Below are 22,107 nucleotides of genomic sequence, written 5' to 3'. Positions count from 1 at the left end.
CGGCATGAAAATACAAACCACAAATTCAACATTTCAACAACAAAAAACCATTGAAAATGCATTATACTAAGTTGATATGGAATCATAAGTTTTCAAAACAAGTAAAACTTGATGAAAAATGTTTTTTGCCATATAAAAAAAGAACTGTTTGGTTTTGTACATTGAAAATTCAACAAAATTCAAGAGATTTTTGCAAGGTATCGCATATTAATTTGATTGCAGATCATTGCATTTAAATTTCCATGGAAAATTATCCGAATGTTGGTTTGGGAGTTCGAATAAGCGGATCACGATTTAAAAAAATCGTATTTTTTTATTTTCTTGTTTTAAACATTAAATTTGAGTACTGCGACTCCATTTTTGTGAAATTTGATTAGTTGATTGCGTATTGAAAATGCATTTTCTTCAATATTTCTTCGTCGCCATCTTGGATTTAAAAATTCAAAATCACTTTAGCGTAGTTAGTGATTCGATTATCCGAAGTGAAGTTTTCCGTGGCCTTTGGATAATCGAGTCTGGATTGCACTGTGAAAAAATACATAAATAAATATTAATGTTTCACGTTTTTTGTGTGTTTTCTGTTTATTCTAGCAACCATGTTTTATTACATGTGACAAAAATGGTCGAAAAAGATCAAAAGATCATTTTTGAAACTTTAACAGTTAAAGAGAGAAATATTCTGAACTCGAACACGTTTTTATGTTTTTTTTTTCTTTCAATCAGATCTATTTTTTATAATTTTTTTTGTGAGTTTAATAAGAAATGGGCATTTTTTTAAAAGTCAGACTTGAAACAAAAGTTTATGATTTTTTTATTGTTTCGAACAATTATTTAATTTTTTAAATATTTTTGTAAGTTTTACCATTTTATAAATCTGCAGTTTCTTAAAAAGTTTTGTGAGAAATGTTCTAATTCAAGAAATGTTGGATTAATTTTAATACATTTTTCTTGTCATGTAATATTTTTATAAGTTTTGTCATTCTTTTAATCTGGATTAGAGTGAGTAAATTTTGACAAATTCGAGGATAGCGAAAATTGGAATTAGAGTGATTAGAGCAAGTATATTTGGACAAATTCGAGGATAGCGAAAATTGGAAGTGGTTGTGAAAATCCCGTGAAATTTGAAAATGTTTCAAAACATGCTTTAAAAATAATAATATTTATCAAATATTTTTCCGCAAAGTCTTATTATGTAAATTTAAATAAATTTCAATTGAAAAACGTAATATAAACTATTCGACTCCGTCGTGCTAACTTGTCGTTCATCGCTTTTTGACGTTCCGAGAAAAACGCGTTTCAATGTTTGACCTTGAATAAACAAAAACGAGAGCACGCAATGTAAACAATAACAAACACGTTTGTTTGATTGATCATTCTGTGCATTGTCCTGAAGTTTGGATAAATTTGGTTTCCAGAATCCCGAGTTATAATTGAAAGTGTCTACGGTAGTCGAGCTCGTACTTGTGTCAAACGCGTTCTAACGGAGTTTTTATTTTCGGTTTTTATTTTATATCTCAGGATTGAAATCGAATTTTGGGGATCTTCGAAGATCAAAAGGTGAGGCATTGTGAGCTGCACAAAATGGCGTTCTTAACTCAATTTGGTCCAAAATCGGCGTACGACAAGTTAGCACGATAGCGACTATTTGAAATCTTGAAGGTATTCGTCAGAAAAATAAAATGTATTTGTTAAAACAAGTACTACCATATAAATCCACTTAGTTAAAGTAAATGAGAATCATGTGAAGGGCCCATCCATGAACCACGTGGACAGCTAAACCCCCCCCTGAGGGGTCCTGAGATATACAAAAAATTTCCATGTAGTTTATGGATAGTCCCACAACAGAAAAAAATGTAATTAACTTAGCATTTAGAATCACTTTAACAATGTCTGGGTCAAAGTAAAAAAAAAATTGAATTATCACTTTACGATGTTGAAAACCGCAGTTTTTCCCAATTTTTTTTCGTTAAATCTAACATTATTTTAAAATTGATGTTTGGCAAAACTTCATGAAATTGATTTATCAACAATCAAATTGGGCTACTTTTCGAAGAATCCATCTTGAAAATTTAAATTCTTTTTTAAGTCAATTTTCTTTCATCGTTACAAAAGTTATCAATTTATTTGCCTAATATTCATAATCAAAGTCGAAGTCAAGACTCGGCACCAGGTAAGATTTTTAGCAGGACGCAGGAATAATAAAAAAATACATATTTTACTTTAAAAAACTTATTTTGTTTCGCTAGAGCAGTCAACAATCAACTTAAAAAAATTATCAAATGTTGAACTGTAAAACCCATTTGCAGAAAAGTTGAACAAATATTTTTTTATTTTAATACCTGAAGCTTAGCATAGGCTGAATTAGCATGATTAGTAAACGAGTTATGAAATTCTTATTCATCATAAAAATAACATGCTTGCTAACTTGTGAAATTATATTAAAATTTCAAATCTGTATGATATCATAACTTTTTGTGATATGATCTTACATGCACGACAAATCAAAGAACAATAAGTAGCAACATAGTTACAAGGGCCTGTCTCCCAAGCAGCATTCCAAGCTTTCCTCTTGCTCAATTGCAAATCTCAGCTTTAGTCGTTGATGCTGATGCTGATCAATAGCAACTCCACTGATGACGTCACCAGTCAGGCACGATACCGGGGACCTTTCCCTAACTTGCAACCCAATGCAATGTGCAAGTTCTAATACCTGAATCAACTTGTCTCAAGTCCGCTGGTAGGAGGACTAAGAAGGGGGTGTGGAACTCAAATCAACCGAGCACGTTTCGCTCAATTTGCAATTCAAAACTCTCGACGACGATGGCGACGACGCGACTCATAATGGAATCTAATAAAGTAACAGTAGTAATGTTTATGGCCACTCCGTGGTGATGCCGGCTCAAGTCGTCGGTGGCGCGGAGGAATGTGTGACCTCCCTTTTTAGCCTTAGGCTGGAGCCTTTTAGCCTTTTCTAGCGCTAACTGCTCTTTTCTTCTTCGACCAGAGATGCCATTTCGGCTTTGACAGACGTCTCCTAGCGGGTTGGTGGGATTCAGGGGGATGAATTCATTAAGATTTAATTAAAGCTTTTTGAACTTGACTCTTTGAAAGTATGTACCTCCAAAATCGCCCTTTTAGGTGGATCAATCTTAATGTTCTTCAGCTTTATGACGGATAATCAATGTATCGCTCATCGCTGTGTTCAGACAAGCGATGCCCATCTTAACGGTTGCAATTGTTGCAGCTCAAGGTTTTTTCTTTTTGCATTTTCTCGCGCTTTAATTCGATGAAGATTTGCAACAAATTAAAGAGGGGAGAGAAAAATGTACCTTTCCTCGATGCGATAACAAAAGCGTGATAATTTGCCCCTTTGGAAATTGATCATCATGAAAAGAGATGTTAAAATAATATAAAAAAATGCCCAAGAGAAAGAGGGAAATGATGAAAGCATTAGCGTATCTCTGAGAAAATCTGCCGCGACTGAAAAATGCTTCCCCCTTTCTTTTTTTTCCCGCCGATAAGAATGCCAGCCACTTTCCGTTAATGAAAATCTTCAATGAGAGAAAATTCTCCAGCGAACGGAAAGAGAGTAGAGTCCAACTTTTATTTGTAAACAACCGCGGGATTCACTCACGAGCGCAGTGCAGGTTTGTCGCTTGCACAAGTACATGGAAACTGACGTTGAAGTCTCTTTGAGAGACCATCGCGATCGCAGTGGCCGTCGCACCAGACAGACAGTGTGGTAGTGTGCGAGCACGTGATTGTTGTTTGTGTTGGCGGTCAAGCTCGGCCATGCCACGACTGCTGCGATTGATGTTGAGGTTGATGAGAGTGCTTTCGAGATTGAGTTTGGTGAGCTTTTTAACAAGGGTGGTATGCAGTTTATTTCGTAGAAATAAATTGATGTTTCAAACAAACTTTCAGCTCTTGAGTTTAATTATTCCAATTTCAACATAGAAAAGCAAACATGTTTTTGAAAGAGCTCAAATCTTTATTTAAATATCATTTTATTAATGCTTTTGAGATATTTCTATTATTTTCATCGATTTTTTTTAATGTCGATGGGGGTGTGCAAAGTACTAAATCATCATAAATGCTTTTTACAATATTACAGTGATGCTTACGTAAAAAATCTGACAAATTTCAAAGAATTCATGAAAATGCATTTTCCAAAAGTTTACTGTGTTATACAGATTTGTGGCTCAGATTTTTTTAAAAGGTTCAATATAGTTTCCAAACAATTATGCTAGTTTTTTCAATGTTTTTTAAATTTAAATTTCGGTCTCCCTCCTGATTTTTTGGGTCAAAAACTTGAAACAAAATTAGCATTGGCTTTATAAAAATGATTTCAAAAATATTTCACTTCGAGCAAACCAATAAAAAGGGACAAAAGCCAAAGTAACAACAATTAGACAATCCTGCTTGTTAGTAATGTAAACATTAACTAGCATGATCAGGATAAACTGTTTGTTTACCCTCTGTATTTGGCCCATATACGTTGCATTGTTTGACTTAGATCATTTTGAATGGTTATTCTAGCTGTTGAGTAGTTCTCTACGATTTTTAATTGTTTTTTGCGTTTTTTAAATTATAGTTTTTTGATTAGGATGAAATTTTGTCCATTTCCTTTGTTAAAATGAGCAATTTTTCATTATCAGTTTTTCCAAACAAGTCTACATGCAATTTTGGGGGCTTGTCTTACATAATGAGTATGTAAATGTATGAAAATCTGTTTCTTCAGAAAGATTTTTTGATCGATTTTAGTGTCTTCGGCAAAGCTCTTAGAACTTTTTAGAAAAAATAGGTTCAAGGAAAAAACATCCGATTTTTTTTATTGAATTTTTGAAATGCTTTCGGAAACTTTAGGAAGATATTTTCTTTTGAAAAATTGTGTTTTTGAAAATATTGAAAACCTAAACAAAAACAAATACGGTCTTGCCTTGGTTTTGCACTGCCCCGGTTTTGATTCGTTCAGCTGCCTCGGTTAAGCACGGTCCAGTGCATAACTGAAGCACAGAGCTTATGGGATTTTGGCTTTATGGGAGACATTGGCGATTATATCGTATGAAAAATCATGGAAACATTACAAATTATAGTGTTTTGGAATCGGAATGATGGCAGATATCCATTGTAATTATAATTACATGAAAATTTGTACAAAAATACGTATTTTTAAGTTTTTCACAATATGGGTATCAAATGATCGGAGTTTTTTCATACATTTCGAATGCAATACAATTTTTTATTGAAAATACAAAAAAAATCACAAAACTACGTATTTTCGAAAAAATACGCGAAATTTCAGTTTTTAACAATATGGGTATCAAACGATCGGGATTTTTTTCATACATTTCGAATGTAAAGACAACATCTTTTGAAAATACTTAAAATTTTCACAAAACTACGTATTTTCGAAAAATACTCAAAATTTTAGTTTTTACAATACGGGTATCAAACGATTGGCATTTTTTCATTCATTTTGAATGTTATAACAACACTTTTTCAAAATACTCAATATTTTCTTAAAACTACGTATTTTTGGAAAAACACTCAAAATTTTAGTTTTTTTCGATATAGGTATCAAATGATCGGGATTTTTCATAAAATTGAATGTAATAACAAAATTTTTGGAAAATACTCAAATTTTCTCCAAACTACGTTTTTCGAAAAAATACTCAAATTTAATTTCCTACAATATGGGTATCAAACGATCGGGAGTTTTTCATGCATTTCAAATCTAATAACAGTTTTTTTTTGCCTTCCTCACTGAGGTAAGGCTATAATCCTGCTCTAAAAATGAACTTTTTATTAAAAGCTCGAAGACCCACCTTCATATATACATATCGACTCAGAATCGAAAACTGAACAAATGTCTGTGTGTGTGTATGTGTGTGTGTGTGTATGTGTGTGTGTGTGTATGTATGTATGTGTTCAAAAATCTTGCCAAGTTTTCTCAGCACTGGCTGAACCGATTTTGATCGAACCAGTTGCATTCGACTTGGTTTAGGGTCCCATACATCGCTATTGAATTGTTTGAAGTTTCGATAAGTAGTTCAAAAGTTATGTATAAAAATGTGTTTTCACATATATCCGGATCTCAATTATATGCATGTAAACGATGTTCAGATCCATCATCCAACCCATCGTTGGTTAGGTAATCAAAAGACCTTTCCAACAAGTCCACAACATCGAAGATTTGGCAACCCTGTCTCGAGTTATGACCACTTAAGTGATATTTATGTACTTTTTTAAGCCGGATCTCACTTAAATGCATGTAAACGATGTCCGGATCCATCATCCGACCCATTGTTGGTTAGATAATCGAGAGACCTTTCAAACGAGTCCACATAATTGAAGATCTGGCAACCCTGTCTCGAGTTATGACCACTTAAGTGATATTTAAATACTTTTTTGAAGCCGGATCTCACTTAAACGCATGTAAACGATGTCCGGATCTATCATCCGACCCATCGTTGGTTAGGTAATCAAGAGACCTTTCCAACGAGTCCGCAACATCGAAGATCTGGCAACCCTGTCTCGAGTTATGACCACTTAAGTGATATGTATGTACTTTTTTGAAGCCGGATCTCACTTAAATGTATGTAAACGATGTCCGGAACCATCATCCGACTCATCGTTGGTAAGGTAATCAAAAGACCTTTCCAACGAGTCCAAATAATTGAAGATCTGGCAACCATGTCTCGAGTTATGACCACTTAAGTGATATTGATGTACTTTTTTGAAGCCGGATCTCACTTAAATGTATGTAAACGATGTCCAGAACCATCATCCGACTCATCGTTGGTTAGGTAATCAAAAGACCTTTCCAACGAGTCCACAACATCGAAGATCTGGCAACCCTGTCTCGAGTTATGACCACTTAAGTGATATTTATGTACTTTTTTGAAGCCGGATCTCACTTAAATGCATGTAAACGATGTCCGGATCCATCATCTTACCCATCATTGGTTAGGTAATCAAAAGACCTTTCCAACGGGTCCACATAATTGAAGATCTGGCAACCCTGTCTCGAGTTATGACCACTTAAGTGATATTTATGTACTTTTTTGAAGCCGGATCTCACTTAAATGTATGTAAACTATGTCCGGATCCATCATCCGACCCATCGTTGGTTAGGTAATCGAAAGAACTTTCCAACGAGTCCACATAATTGAAGATCTGGCAACCCTGTCTCGAGTTATGACAACTTAAGTTATATCTGTGTACTTATTTTTCTGGACCTAAAAAAAATAGCTGAAATATGTGTCCAAACCACTCATATTACCCATTGTTGGTAACAAGTGAGGAAGGCATCAACCACATAGGTGGATTAGGTTAGTGTTTTTGTTAAAAATATTCGAAATTATAGTGTTTTGGAATCGGGATGATGGCAGATATCCATTGCAATTATAATTACATGAAAATTTGTACAAAAATACGTATTTTTAATTTTTTTACAATATGGGTATCAAATGATCGGAATTTTTTCATACATTTCGAATGCAATACAATTTTTTATTGAAAATACAAAAAAAATCACAAGACTACGTTTTTTTCGAAAAAATACTCGAAATTTCATTTTTTTAACAATATTTGCACTCTAAAAAAATTTTTTTTTTCATACATTTCGATTGTTATAACAATATTTTTGTAAAATACACAAAATTTTCACAAAACTACTTTTTTTTAAATAAAACTACTTGAAATTTCAGTTTTTTACTTTATGGGTATGAAACGTTCGAGATTTTTTTATACATTTCGAATTTAATTGTTTTTTAAACTCAAAATTTTCGCAAAGCTACGTTTTTCGAAAAAAATACTCAAATTTTCAATAATTGCACCCATATTGTGAAACACTGAAATTTTAAGTATTTTTTTTGAGCATATGTAGTTTTGTGAAAATTTTGAGTATTTAAAAAAAAAATTTCTTTAAATTCGAAATGTATGAAAATCCCGATCGTTTGAAAAATTTTTTGAGTATTTTTCGAAAATACGTAGTTTTGTGAAAATTTTGAGTATTTGAAAAAATACATTTTGTAATTTTATAAGCAATCCACTATTCAAAATTTGACTAAAATGAGGTCGCACTATTCAAATTTGATGTTAAAAGTAAGAAAATAAAAAAAACATGCATTTTCGCTCTTAAAAAAAGTTAGGCTTTAAAGGGTTGAAAGCTCCAAATTCCGATCTTAATCTTGGTTCAATCCACTGCTGCGGTTGTTCGTAGTCGTCAACCCTCGCACAAACCCTTGTAAAACCAACTCCCGCGAAGAACACTGAAACCATCAATACTGAAGAACCCTCGCACACCTGCCCTGCCACAAACACCAAAGCAAAACCGCTCGAAGTACCTCGTGATCGTCGTCGTCGTCGCCGTTTTCGAGCTCCAAGACGACGACGGCCCCAACTTCGGCCGCAGTTGAGTTTGAGATCTTGTTGCGGTTGAACCTCAACCGCACTGCGTTCTCCCTGGAGCTTGTTTGTTTGTTTGTGTGCGCCTGGCTGTTTTTTCGGTGAAACGACCGGGCTGGTTCTTCAGTCATCCCAAAACAGCTCTCGCAAGTGAGTAGTGGTAGTAGGCGGTGGGTGGCTGGGAAGGGGGTGGTGGTCTGTGCTGTGACTCGTTGCGTTCTCTCTCATGGCATGCTGAGGTGCTGAGGATCTCTTTGGGGTCTTTTCGTCGTTTCGTGGATGCGATCATAAAAGTTTGTCAGAAAATTTGACTTGGTAAATAAATTTAATTCATCTGTAGCTGACTGGCTGGCTGCTGGTGGGACCACTTTTCTCATGTTGTGAAAAAAAGCAGCGAAGAATTTGTTGTCGATGAAGACAGGAAAAAAAGAGCAGTGCAATGCGCAAATCGTAAAGATTAACTCTTAGTGACTTGTGTGGTGTTTTTGTTGCCTTCTGCAGTAAGTTACTGTTTTAATTTTGCGCATTTTAAGACCTTAAGGCCTGTGTGGTGTGGAATGTCGTGATCACTTCTTTTTCTCCTCTCCTTTCTGTATGTGTGACTGTGTACGTGTGCCAAATTGGGTTATACCTACATGCGTAAGTCATCGTCGTCGGCAAGTCTAATTAAATTTTACTCGTCGCCGTACGCTTGGAGCTCTATGCCTTCGAGAGACACCATCAACCGAAGACACTGTCAAATCAAGTGTGCCCTGAGACTCGGCTGGTGGGGTCTTTTGGTCAGGTTGTTATGGCAATGGCGGCGATGCGAAATCGATCGAGCATTACATCATCAATATTTTTGCTGCTCTGTCGTGAGGAGCTCCGAAGTAGGGATCAAGAGTTCAAGACAAGTGGAAGTGACAAAAAGATTTTAATTTAAAGGTATTACCTACTAAGACCATTACAAACTTTACTTTAAAGCTTTTTTCCCCACCTACCCTTAAAAAAATCCCAAAAAATCAGGGGTAAAAAAATAACTATTGCTAAGAAAATTAATTTTCATAAAAATAACTTATATAATTGATTGTTAACTATTTATAATGTTTATTTCTGTATTTTTAATCAAAAATGATGCTTTTGGCCTTTTTCAAATTTTTAATTTTTGGACCTCAGATCTAAAAAGGCATGAACCTTAGATTATTTTTAACAAATTCATTGTTATATTGCAAATTTTCGGTGGAAGCAGAACTGTAATAATATATAAAGCATTTTTGATCATTTTGCTTCAAAAGTTTGAAATTAGGCTCCACTTTCCTCGACCTTGACCAAAGCCGAGGGACAAAAACTTTCAATAAAATTTGTACCAGCCTTAGATTATTGCAAATAATTATCTAAGTCCAAACTAGGTTGCAAAACAATGCTCATTTTTCAAAAGACTATTTCAGTGATTGTAGAAAATAATTTGAAATTAATTTGCTTGCATTGTTTTTAATATTAAATTTAATTCAAAATGTGCTATTTTTTCAAATTTTGTAGTAAAATGGTGAGACACCATTTTATGTGTTATGTGGTGCAAGACAAGACAAAATGTAAATGTTTTGTATTTTTTATGGTTTACTACCAGTGAGTGAGAACACTTTTTTTTTGTTATTCGCAAAATAATCCAAATATATGATTTGCAAGTTTACGTAAGTAAATAATCCTAAAACATATCAATAACGAAAATTCTTTAAAAAATAGCTCTTTTAATATGTTCAAAAGAATACAACAGGTCTGTAAAATTCTAATATTTTTTTTATGCAAAAAATAAAATAAAAGTATTAAAAATATTTACAAGTAAAGATGTTGAAATATATGTACAACAAAAAGCTTAAAAGAGCTCTTTATTTGTTTTTTTGACAATGAATTAAAATTGCATTTTTAATTATAATGTAAATTTGATCACTTATTGGAAATTACTTTGAACACATAATGTTGGCCATTTTTCTAACTTTATTATGTTAGTCACATACAAGATACATACAAAATAAATCGACAAATTGTGATAAAGTATGTAGCTTAAAACAAGGCAAGAAGCATGTAATTTTTTAGCCTCTTGAATTTATCAAAAGACAGCGATCCTGTCTGAATTTTTGTGTGTTTTTTGTACTGAATTGATAATTAAAAAAATGTGAAAATTAAAAATAATAAAATTTAATTAAAATAAAAAAAATATTGCCATGCATCGAAATTTTCATTGGAAAATAAAAACGACTGTTAACTATTTTAAAAAGTTTATTTATGTATTATGATATGAAAGACACAGAACTTAAGGATATTTTTTTCATAATTTGTAATTCGTAAGTCCATTATAACATTTTTGAAATACTCAGTTATGGAAACAATTGATTTTTTTTTCTTCAGCTGCTGATATTTTTCAAAAGTTTATGCGATATTTTTCCTGAAATAAAACCTTGAATAAAACACTTGAATGGCAAACAAAAAACTGCAAAACATTAAATATTTAACACAAATCAGTACTTTTAAAGTTGTCTCCATGAAAAAAATTTCTCTCTCTCTCACTCTCTCTCTCTTTTGTATTTTTCGATAAAACTTTTACCATACCTTGTTAACAATTTAGATTATTATAAAACAACTATCCTGAAATCTATATATAAATAATAAAAATTATAGAAAAATATTACCTTGAACAAAAAAAAAAAAAAATTAATTGAATTTATATTTAAATAATTTTTTCTGCCGGTGGCACACAATTTTAGACTTCCAGACATTTTTTTAAAATTAATAAAATATGTACTAAAAATCAAATCTGATTGAAAAATATGTTATTTTTTATTATTTATCGAATTGAATTGGGCTGGTACAAATTTTATTTAAAGTTTTTGTCTCCCCCCCTTCAAAGTTGGCCCGAAAAATCAAGGGGCAAATTTTTCAAAAACTTCAGAATTCCAATGGAAATTTAAGTGCTGAAATCAATTTAAAATGCATTTCCTTGCGTTTAGAATAATGTTGAGCATGTTTGGGTTGCTTTGATTTTTTCTTGAATTTTAGAAAATTTTCGATGTTTAGTATAGCAAAAAGTTTGTTTTCTGTATTTTTTTTTTGTCAAATCTTACTTTTTTTTTAAACTAATGATTGCAAAACAACTGAACTACACAGCAAATAAAGTAGTAATCCAGCTGCGTGTAAAAGGCCTGGGTGTAAAATAAATTTTGCATTATTTAATGAAATTCGGTGTAATATTACAACCTGAAATATGTAGCCCATCAGTATGGAAAACCTACTTGACCGAAATGTCAAGCTCACATATACGTTTATCCTTTCCATTTTTCATCGGTCTGATGGCCGAACGGGCTAAGGCGCCAGTCCTTACTGTAGGTGGTGGGTTTGAGTCCCGTCGGTTGCAACTTTTTTTTTGTGTTTACAAAAATTGTACGTGCAGCGTATTAAGTGTCTTTTTTGAAGAAGGTGGTGTGCATGCTTTTGCATGCGATTTTACCATCGGATTTTTTGCTGTGTAGTGTAATATGCATATTTAAACACTTTTTCCATGCAAATGTTAAAAATATGGATTGTTATTTCAATATTTATATTTTTTTAAATTTTGTTGCCCCCCCCCCCCCCCCTCGACCCCAGCCAGAGCCGAGGGACAAAAACTTTTAAAAATATTTGCATAGGCCTTATTGAAAATTTGATGAGAAAAAAAAACGAAATTGTGAAATCGAATGGGACTGGTGGTGTATGATACGCCCCTCTTGAGACATTTTTTTGGGAATCAAAAAGGTTTCAATTTTCAAACTTGTCCAAACCTCTGCAATATCGCTTAGTTGAATCTCCTCGTAAGAAAAGCTCTTAAGAAAAAAAAAGCTTTTTTTCCATAACACCTGTGAAGACCGCCTTGTGAAGGTTAAGGGATGCATTGTGTTTTTAATTGCTAGTGATGCGACCTATACTGAAATTAGATTCACTTGTTGTTATGGTTTTAAAGTTGCAGCCTTTTAATGCTCACTCTACCAAAAACAATGGCAATTGGCGGCCGGTTTTTAGCATTTCCGTTTCCATCCAATTTCCATCCGAGCATTTTATTAAGGTCTCTTGTCTTTTTGAATTGAGTAAACTTAGATATTTAAAATTTTGCATGTTGTTGAAATGCTTCCGAGGGACGAGAGGATTTCCTAATCCAACTTTGGCGTTCGCGATTTCAGCGGTACACCCCTCAACGCCTACTTGGTTCGTCGTTGCGTGCCAAGAACTCCGCAAAGTCGGGGCACAGCTTCAACGCGTACGTACACACAGCCTACCATTAGCCGCGGCCTACTTGAAGATTCTTGGAACAAACATGGCCTCTCGCTCTGATGAGGAGGGAGTGCTGCACCACACACGACTGCGGGTTCGAACGGCGGCGGGGTGTCCGCCGCGCAGGAAGGAAAAAATGCTAAAACTTTAACCTTGAAAGCCGCGCTGAACCCTCGCGTCGAGCGGTAGTTCTAAGGCTGTGTGGCACACAGTACGTGGGCAAGCCGAACCTTAGCGCGCAGAACTCCGCGAGAATGTTCAGCAGATCAATAAACGATGGCAACCGCGCGGCGCGCCGGTGAGAGTGAGTGAGAGGTGGAGTGGACTTGCAGCTACCTCCACTACTCTCTTCTACAGTAAGCCTCGTGACACAGCTGACGATGATGATGGTTTTGTGATCGCAGTAGGCGATAGAACAGTGTCACTGCGGTTGGTGGTCGTGCAGCCTACAATGGGAACAGTGAAAAATACCCAAAAAAGACTAGCTTGTAACGGGATTACTTAGCATACTTAAAACTTTTTCACTGTGACAGCTTCTAACTGCCGACTAGTTTCAGCTGAATGGAGAATAATACCCGGATCAAAATGAATGCATTATAGTTCAAGGTCATCGTTCCAAGTGCGATTCGAATCGAATAAAAATGTATGACACTGGCTCGTTGATGTTTTGGTGAAGGCAATAAAACAACGTTCCACCACCATTATATTGGTTCGTAATTTGAGTCTCCATTGTGTCACCTTAATTGTCATTGAGAGCGAGCTCGTTTGACACTTCAGTGAATTCGGGGTTCCTGGTTTGGACGGCCGTTGAAGTCACTTGACACCAGGTGACCAGTCACTGCTTGAAGAGGTAGTGTGGGATTTGCGTTGGACATTCTCTGTTTGAAAATGTTTTGCTTTCTAATGTTTTCAGTTTTCATTGAATAGAATTGACGCTAATTTTTCTGTTTTGGTGACATCCCAAAATATCACCAAAATCGCAACACTCACTAATCAAATTATCACTCCCCAAAAACCTCGCAAATGTGCACCCAAAACATGCATCACCGATAAAGTCGAAGACGGCGACGTCGAGGATGCAATTATTGGACATTCTTTTTAGCACACTAATTATCACATTGCTCGACGGTTGTTCACCATCATCAGGCCACATAATTGTCCCCTTCCCCTCGAAGCTCCCTTCGGAGCTGCTCTCTAACCCTGAATCGGTAATGAGTACCGAGCTCATTCAATGATAATGTTGAGAGATGAGTAGGGGGAAAAAAAAGTTTCACTTCTGAGCCAATCACGTGGGCAAAGACAAAGCGATGGCCTACTGCGACTTTAGTGCTGATTGATGTTACTTATTGAGAGGTGCTTGAAGATTTTTTTTTAATGAGTCGAGAATCGCTTGATCGAAGAGTCTGTTCTCAGAAACAAAATGATTAATTAAAATCATAGATTTCTCGTTTTTTTAAAGAGTAAAAAAAAACTTTGTACGAAAAATCTTCTTCAAAAACAACAACAGATGATTACGCCATCACATTGCTCGGCGGTGTTTCTATCAAACTCGAGAGAAAAAAAATATGAATACAGAAAAAACGACATCTGCTACACCTCCAACAATCTCAGGTGTGCGCGTGCAGATCCATCTCCGGCAGCAGGTCGGCAGGTCTCAGGTCTGGGAGAGAGAGAAAAAAAATAAAATGCTGCTGAAGGTAGTCAAGTGCAAAAATGTGACTTTTTGCGCGCAAAGTTGCTTCAGCAAGAGGAAGGGTTAACACGGTGACACTGAGCGTAGAACTGACAGTAATGGAGGTTGTGACCCCTAAGATTCACTTTAAATTCTTTATTTATGTGATTCTCTAAAAAAATTGATATGAAAAGTATTTGAATGATAAAAAATATTTTTCTTTGTATAATTTTTTTTTTGAATTTCATTAATTTTACTCCACGAAGTATTTTTTACAAACCTAATTATTTTTGACAAGAGAAAAAATCGAATAGCCATCGTCAGCACAGCTCCCACAACTACGTGGCTCTGAAAGCAACAATAACATCAACCATTTTACTGGAAGATGGGAAATTCTTGTCCGCTGAGATAATCGCTAATTGAGTTTTGCTGGGTGCTGTAAAATAGCTCCGGCTCGGTGACTTTTTGAAGTGTACAGTAAATTTGGGTAGCTTGGAAATATTGTGGTCGTTGATTGAATCTGTTTGTGAAAATTCTTTTAGGAGGTTGTGAATGATAAATTTTGTAATCATTTGTTGTTTCAGTTAATTTAATTTAAATTATTTATTGTGTTGTTGAAGCATTACTTGTGTAAATTTACTGTCTTATCCTGAAATATTGACTAACTTTCAAGTTTCAACAGTTGATTAATTCAAAGCAGGGAATAAAGTTTGCGAGTATTAAAAAATCAAGTAAATCTACTGAAGGAAAATGTTATTAAATGATAATCTTCGAAACTGATGAAACTATTGTGAATTTTTAAATTCTTAAAATGAAAAGTCCTAGAAACACACAGTTTTGACCACAATATTGCCCATTTTCTAGAGTGTAACTATTTGTTTTTTTTTCTGAGAAATTTAACATATAGTGTCAAAATTGCTGAAGACACCATATCGATCAGTAAATCTGTTCTCCAAAATTCTATATGTTCTATTTTACTAGCCTTTTTATAGAAACAGCTGCAAAATCCAAACAAAAAAAATAGAAATAATCGTTTTCCAAAAATTCAGAGAATTGATCATTGAATTCGTTTGAAATCCTGATATTCAAAAAAAATAATAAAAATAAAAAAGCTAATGGCAGTGGTCACTTCTGAAATATTTTTTTCACAAACCTATTTTTAAATTACCATTTTATCGAGAAAGATAACCAAAAAGTTACTATAACTCGATAACGGTGGACTTGAGCCAAACATTTTTAATTCTTTTTGGATTGCTAATTCGATTTATATTTGTGTTTGGACCATAATTTAATTATTTTCAAAAATTATTTTTCTTCATACATTCAACTTGGAAACTTGGGAAATCAAATTTTCATAAATTTATAAAATGATGTCATTTTTGACAACTTAATCAGATCGAAAACATAAAATAATATGTTTATGAGCGAATTTGTTTTGTGTTAAAAAGGCTAATATTGTTAAATTGTTTTGAAGTTTACCTATTTTTTCTGAATTGTCCTTACCTATATCTACAATTTTGCCAAAGAAACAAAATCAATTAGTCAAATTGCATGGACATTTTTATAGACCAGTGTTTTTCAACCGGTGAGGAATTCCCCCCTTGGGGGGGAATTTGGGCATTATTGGGGGGGGGGGGGGAATGAGGATGCAGAAGAAATTCAATGTCTTTAACGTGTTTTCAAAAATTAAATCTTTCTGATACTTTCTTAGTAATCCTTCATGTTTTCATGTGGATCAGAAAATGAAAAGTTCTTAAAAATATTTGAAATAGATTTATTTAAAAAAAATCTGGATTATTTTTGCAGTTTGTTCATCATGATCAATTTTGCTGCCGTTTCAATCTCAGCTGCTCTTTAAAAATACATTGGAAATATTGTTTGTGACTGTTTCATTACATTTTCTTCTAGAATTTTGGTGAGGTTTATGCTGAATAATAAAACAAAATTTCTTGTAATAATAAAACTGGAAGTTTATATTGTTGTTGACAAACAGTTCTTCGACTGAAAAAAAAAAAATGTCTTCAAAATAATTTATGTGAGATTGAATTCTGTCAGGCTTAAAAATAAATTTATGTAGTATTTTTTTGTTGTTTTGCTCTTTCTATCATTACTTTTTTTTACTTTTTTTGTTTCTAAAGATATAAGAATTTATATCTTTTTTTTTTTGCGTTTAGCTTTTTTTTAAATCTCTTTGTTTTTTTCTTAAAACAAAACATTTTCAATTATTTTCAATTCTAAGAATTATTTTTTTGCGTTTAGCTTTTTTTAAATCCTTACGTCTGTAATTTTTTTAAACATAACTTTTTCAATTATTTTTGATTAAATCAAACAAATTAAAAAGAAGAATAGTAGTTCAGCTTATTTCATCAATCTTTTATTATTAATTATTAAATACAAAATTACGTTATTTATTCAATTTTACCAAAAATAATTAAACATGAGAGAGGGGGGAATGAAGGTCTTTAAAATAAGCCAAGGGGGGAATGCAACGAAAAAGGCTGAGAACCACTGGTATAGACGAATGGATGAAAAAATCGATTTCTTCTTTAACCCTCTACAACCTAACCCCGCCTTTAGACGGGCTTCGATTTAAAAAATCGCCAAAAATTGGAAGTTTAACTTGTTTTATGTGACTTTGCCAATGTTTTTAAAAATGTAATTTTTTTAGGGGTCAACTTTGGCTGTGTTTTTTACTAACATTTCCTATATTTTCAGTAAAAAGAAGTATGCAGTAATTTTTTTTAGTGTCCCAGACTATGCATCTACGCATTTTTTTTGCAATTTTAATGATGATGGTGCCATTCTATAGCAGAAAATGTGAAAAACATGCAAAAAATTTAAAAAGTGACTGTAAAAACGTGAAAAAATTAGATAGGCAAAATATAATTATTAGGTGGTAGAATAGGCTAAATACAACCAAAAACAAACATAAACTAAACAAGATAAATGCAAATTAAAATACTAAAAATAAAACAAGAAAAACATAAAACAAGCGAAGTAAAGTTTTTCGTAGAACAAAAGTTGCTCAAAATGACCTCCAGAACACGGGAAAAATAAATATTTTCGAAAAAAAAAATTGGGCAGTAGAGGGTTAAGCGAATTCCAAGGGAATTGCGCTGATGCATATTTTTGTGAACCTCAAATAATGACTTCCACATTTCTTGAATTTGAATTAAAAATAAAAATGATGTCATATAAACTCAGATAAACTTTTTTTAAAATTAAAGCCAAAGTCTTTCAGCTTAAAATTAGATTACTGAATTTCATACTCGATTTTCTCAAGCCTCGATTATCCGGGTTGTCGATTATCCAAAGTTTATTTTCATTAATTTAACCCAATTTATTTTCTTGTGTTCAGGAGGTCATTTTGAGCAACTTTTGTTCTTCGATGACAAAAACTTTGGAAAAATTTGTAACAAACTTACCTTGTTTAGATTGTGTTTGTTTCCAGTAGAATTTTGCTTATTCTTGCTCCTCTTATTATTGCCTTTCAAGTTGTAGCTTTTTTCATATTTTTACAGTAACTTTTACATTTTTTGCTTGTTATCATATTTTCTGCCTTGTCTGGTATGTTACAAAAAAATGCTGCATACTTATTTTAACTTTACTTTTTTATTTTAATAAATAAGGAAATGTCAAGCTTCCAACCCTTATATTTTCTTAAACTGTAAGATTTTTGTCGAATTTTCAAACTAAAACATCAAAATCGTGTTCAGCGACCTCATGTTAGTCAAATTTAAGTGGTTGTAGCCTGTTTCATTACCAAATGCATTTTCTAATTTTTGTTCTGCCAAAATCATTGATTTTAATTTCACAGATCTCTTTAGAGCAATTTTTATGTCGTATTAAAGCGCTACTACTCAATATAAGACAACGATAATGAAGAACTAAAATTATCCAAAGTTTTTTTTCCGAGAAAATCAGATAATTAATTTTGACTGTAAATATAAGAATATTTTTCAATTTTTTAAATTCTTTAAACAAATTGCACTATATAGATCGCATTTAAATTTCAATTGATTGTTTTAAAATTTAAATTAATTTATTTAAAAAAAACAATGTTGTATTGCAAGAGACTTTTTTTTACCAAATTTCCCTCCTTTTACGGTACTTCAACCTGTTTCGCCACTCCACCAGGCTCCATCCACATGATTGACCCAAACGGCGGCCGGCGCGCCACGTGTGTGAATCTCAAATCTACCAACTCAATTCAAGAGTCATCTGATGGCGGCGGCGATGATGATTTGTTTCGAAAACAACTTTTGCGCGAGATTACGTCAAAATGTGGCGTTTGTTGAGCTTGGTCCGGCAATTTGAAAATCCGGCTGCCCTTTCCGGTTGTTTCGCGGCAATTAAGTCACAAACGCCGCAGAGAAACAGAGAGCGGCAGATTTGACCCTAAGGACTGAAAAGTTACTTTCACCTGCTGACACAGTGCAGTGGATTGAGCTGGAGGGGGTGCCCTTCGGAGGCCAATCAGCTGGGATCAATTAGTTTGGATAATTTGTAGGTTTTCCTTTGTTTGAAGCGAATTGCTGAAGGTCACTTGGGTGGATTGTGTTGGTTGGGTAATTTTTGAGACAACCTAGGGCAAATAGCAAATTTCTTAATGATTAAAATTGTCACCACTTCAATCTAGTCGCCCATTTAAATTGAAACCACTCCCCCTGAAAATCCTCGCCAGGTGTCTCGACTGGTATTTTTCGAAGATTTCGACTTTCGTCAAGGTGAAAGCGTCTTCAAAAGTCGAATCGAACAAAAAACCTGTTTGGGGAGGGACCCCAACAGAAAATTCCACTTCACCGTGACAAGGGATTGGCCAAAAACTTGAATTTTTCGGCATCTTCACTGTTTCTCGCGTCGGTGTGTCGGTGGAGAGCGGGGCATTTGCGCGATTTATGAATTGAGGAGGTGATATGCATGTGAAGTGAATAACTTGCGCAGGTAATCCCTCATCGAAGACAATCGATTGTGTTGAACAGGTTGTTTGAAACTGGTGTTATAAGCGGGTTTGACGAAGAGAAATTATTGATGGTTTGATGTCTTGAATAACAGTGACTTTAGACGAAATCGGTTAGAGAGTTCATTGATTTGAGGAGTCCAATTAGTTTGTTTCTTATATTCGCCTAAAAACTTTATACAAATTGAGGGGTGGACAGTTAAAAATGCTTTGTAAATGTTCAAAAATCTGTAACTTAAAAAAAAACATTCTGATCGCATTGGTGTCTTTGACAAAGTTGGGTAAGATAAATGCAGAAAAAACGAGGAACACCCACAGTTACACCCTTTTTGAATTTTACTTTCAACTCGAAAAATCAAATTGTGAAAAAATACAATTATTGAAACTTTGTATTCTTGAATTCATTTTAGATGACTAAAAAATACATCTTTTGGGCAATTGCATAATGTGATGAAAATATGTTTGCCTAAGAGCAGATTTTTTGAGAAAATATGTCATTTTTGCAAAAAGTATAAATTATGATAGCAAAGAAATTTCAACCTCATTTTTTGGGTATAATATAATATGAAATCAAAAAGAATTCTAATAACATATCTTTTTTCTAATACAGCTGATATTATTTCTAATAATAAGCTGATACCAAATTGAAATCATTTTCAGATAAGACGATTGCAAATTTTATTTCATGTATTTGTCCTCCCTTTTCAAAAATTGACTAAAATTCTCATTCAAAAACTTGTAAAATCAATTGTAAATTATTCAGAATACATTCCCGAGTAGACGGAAAAAAACTTGGGAATAACATTTTTTGATATTTGAAAATACTAGACTAATAACATTTTTTTTTATTTATAACAAGATTTGTTATTTACCGCTATGATTTTTTTGTTATTGGATTGTTATTGTAATAACAGACAAATAACATTTTCTGTTATTCTGCGAACAAATCTTTGTTATTCTTTTTTGTTATTTTAACAATTAATCTGATCATCCCAATAACAGTTAGAGGTATTCTTCCATAACAAAAACTGTTATTCCAAAGTTGTTTTGGCTTTCAATCAATACCAGACCAATAACACAATTCGTTATGATATCATACACTGTTATTAAACCCTTATGCAAAAATGGATTTTTCAAGAAGATTCCAGAACACTTATTGTTATTTTCACAGCATTTTTTATTGAAATGGCATGAATTTTGTTATTACCGTCGGCCCGGGTTGCATAACTCCTGTTCATGTATCTTTGATCATATTAATTAATCGTTTTAATCTTTTTTAATATTTAGAAATTTGGGGCCATAACAAGGAACAAAACGTAAAATTTTAGATTTTTTTTTTCATCTGTGCAATATTCATAGATGTTTAAAATGTACTGTAATATACTAAGCATTTTGTGATACTTTATGTGTAACGCAAATTCAACATTCGGACCTGAAATTTTAATAAAATTTTAGTTAAATTATTTGAATTTTAATTTAATAGTTTCTGAAAGAGAAGCTTATAGGAAAATGAGGTATTTTTTAGTATGATCCAAATAATGTGAAATATTAAAATGTTGATATCCGGCATCCATCCATGAAATTTCCAATGTTTAAAGGTGGATTTTTTTTAATTTTATGCTCTTCGGTTGAAAAGGTCCTTAATAAATTAACTAGGCATTTTAAAAATAATGTTTATTTTTCAATTACAGATTTTAAATTTTTGTGAGAACAATAAGAAAATACAGTCTCCTAGTTTTATTGAGATTACAGTTTATTAATACATTATTTTTACCTTAAAGTTGCTTCAGAGTTGTTATTTAGACTATTAATCTTAAATGACTTTTAATAAAAGAAAAAAAAAAAACATTTTTAGCTTTTTAAAAGTATTTAAGTAATCTCTTTGCAGTAATGAAATAATATTTGAAATAATTGCAAATTTTCAACAGGTTTCATGCAATTTGATTTACAACAGTAAATTTCGTTAAAAACTTCATCAAGAATTTTTGGAAGTGAGTGATGAAACGTTCAAATTTTAGAAAAGTGGAAAACTGTAAAGGCAGTAAAAGTATAGATTTTCCATAATTATTAAAAAGTTATGAAACAACATTTTTATGAGCTGAGCTCCATACTTTTTTTTTGCACTTTTAAACCTCGGGATTTTAACTTATGACATAAGGGTTACGAATTGATTACGTATCATCTGATTCAGGCTGATCAAAATTTATTGAAATGTTTTTGAAATTGGTGGAATATTTGCAACGATTTATATTTTAAACAAGCTTTTCCCGGCAAACTTCGTCCTGCCTTTTTTGGTTTCTTGACGTTTTTAGCTTGTTTGTTTATTCAGCCTCCTGTGATCAAAATTTGATTTTTCGCAACTTTTCCCATACAAACGGCGGTGTTCCGGAATCGGTCTGATAGTGGCCAAAGTGTCAACTTATTAGCGTAAAAACCTTCCTTGGGCTTATACGAACCCAACGCAGCAAAGAGCGCTTCGATCCGACCTCCCGTTTTCAACTGATGCGCGTTCGAACAAAACCATCGAAATTTTTTATAAATATAGATAACTAATTTTTCCAAGTATGAATTTTGTAAAAAAATATTTTTACAAAAAAGTAGTAAAAATAAAAGTGATGATTTTTTTTCATTTTTATTAATTACAGTAAATAGGGGAAAAGCATTGTTGATATTCAATAACAAAAATAAAAAAGTGTACAAAAAAATACAAAAGTGTACAGACTCGATTATCCGAAGGCCTCGGAAAAATTTCACTTCGGATAATCGAATCACGAACAAAATATTT

At 33.1% G+C, this 22,107-nt stretch overlaps 1 protein-coding gene across 1 annotated transcript in view; it reads left to right on the top strand.

The window, feature by feature from the left end:
• Positions 1-8,419: 8,419 nt before the first annotated feature.
• The window catches only part of LOC120427452 (uncharacterized), a 67,120-nt gene continuing 53,432 nt past the window's right edge, over positions 8,420-22,107 (top strand). The window contains exon 1 of the mRNA XM_039592322.2: positions 8,420-8,562. The gene's annotated coding sequence lies outside the window, so the exon portion shown is untranslated. The remainder of the gene's footprint in view (positions 8,563-22,107) is intronic.

The sequence above is a fragment of the Culex pipiens genome, chromosome 3 (assembly GCF_016801865.2).
Source record: "Culex pipiens pallens isolate TS chromosome 3, TS_CPP_V2, whole genome shotgun sequence".
NCBI classification, from domain to species: domain Eukaryota; kingdom Metazoa; phylum Arthropoda; class Insecta; order Diptera; family Culicidae; genus Culex; species Culex pipiens.
Note: the sequence above shows the minus strand (reverse complement) of the source record. Positions and strands in the feature narration are given on the sequence as shown.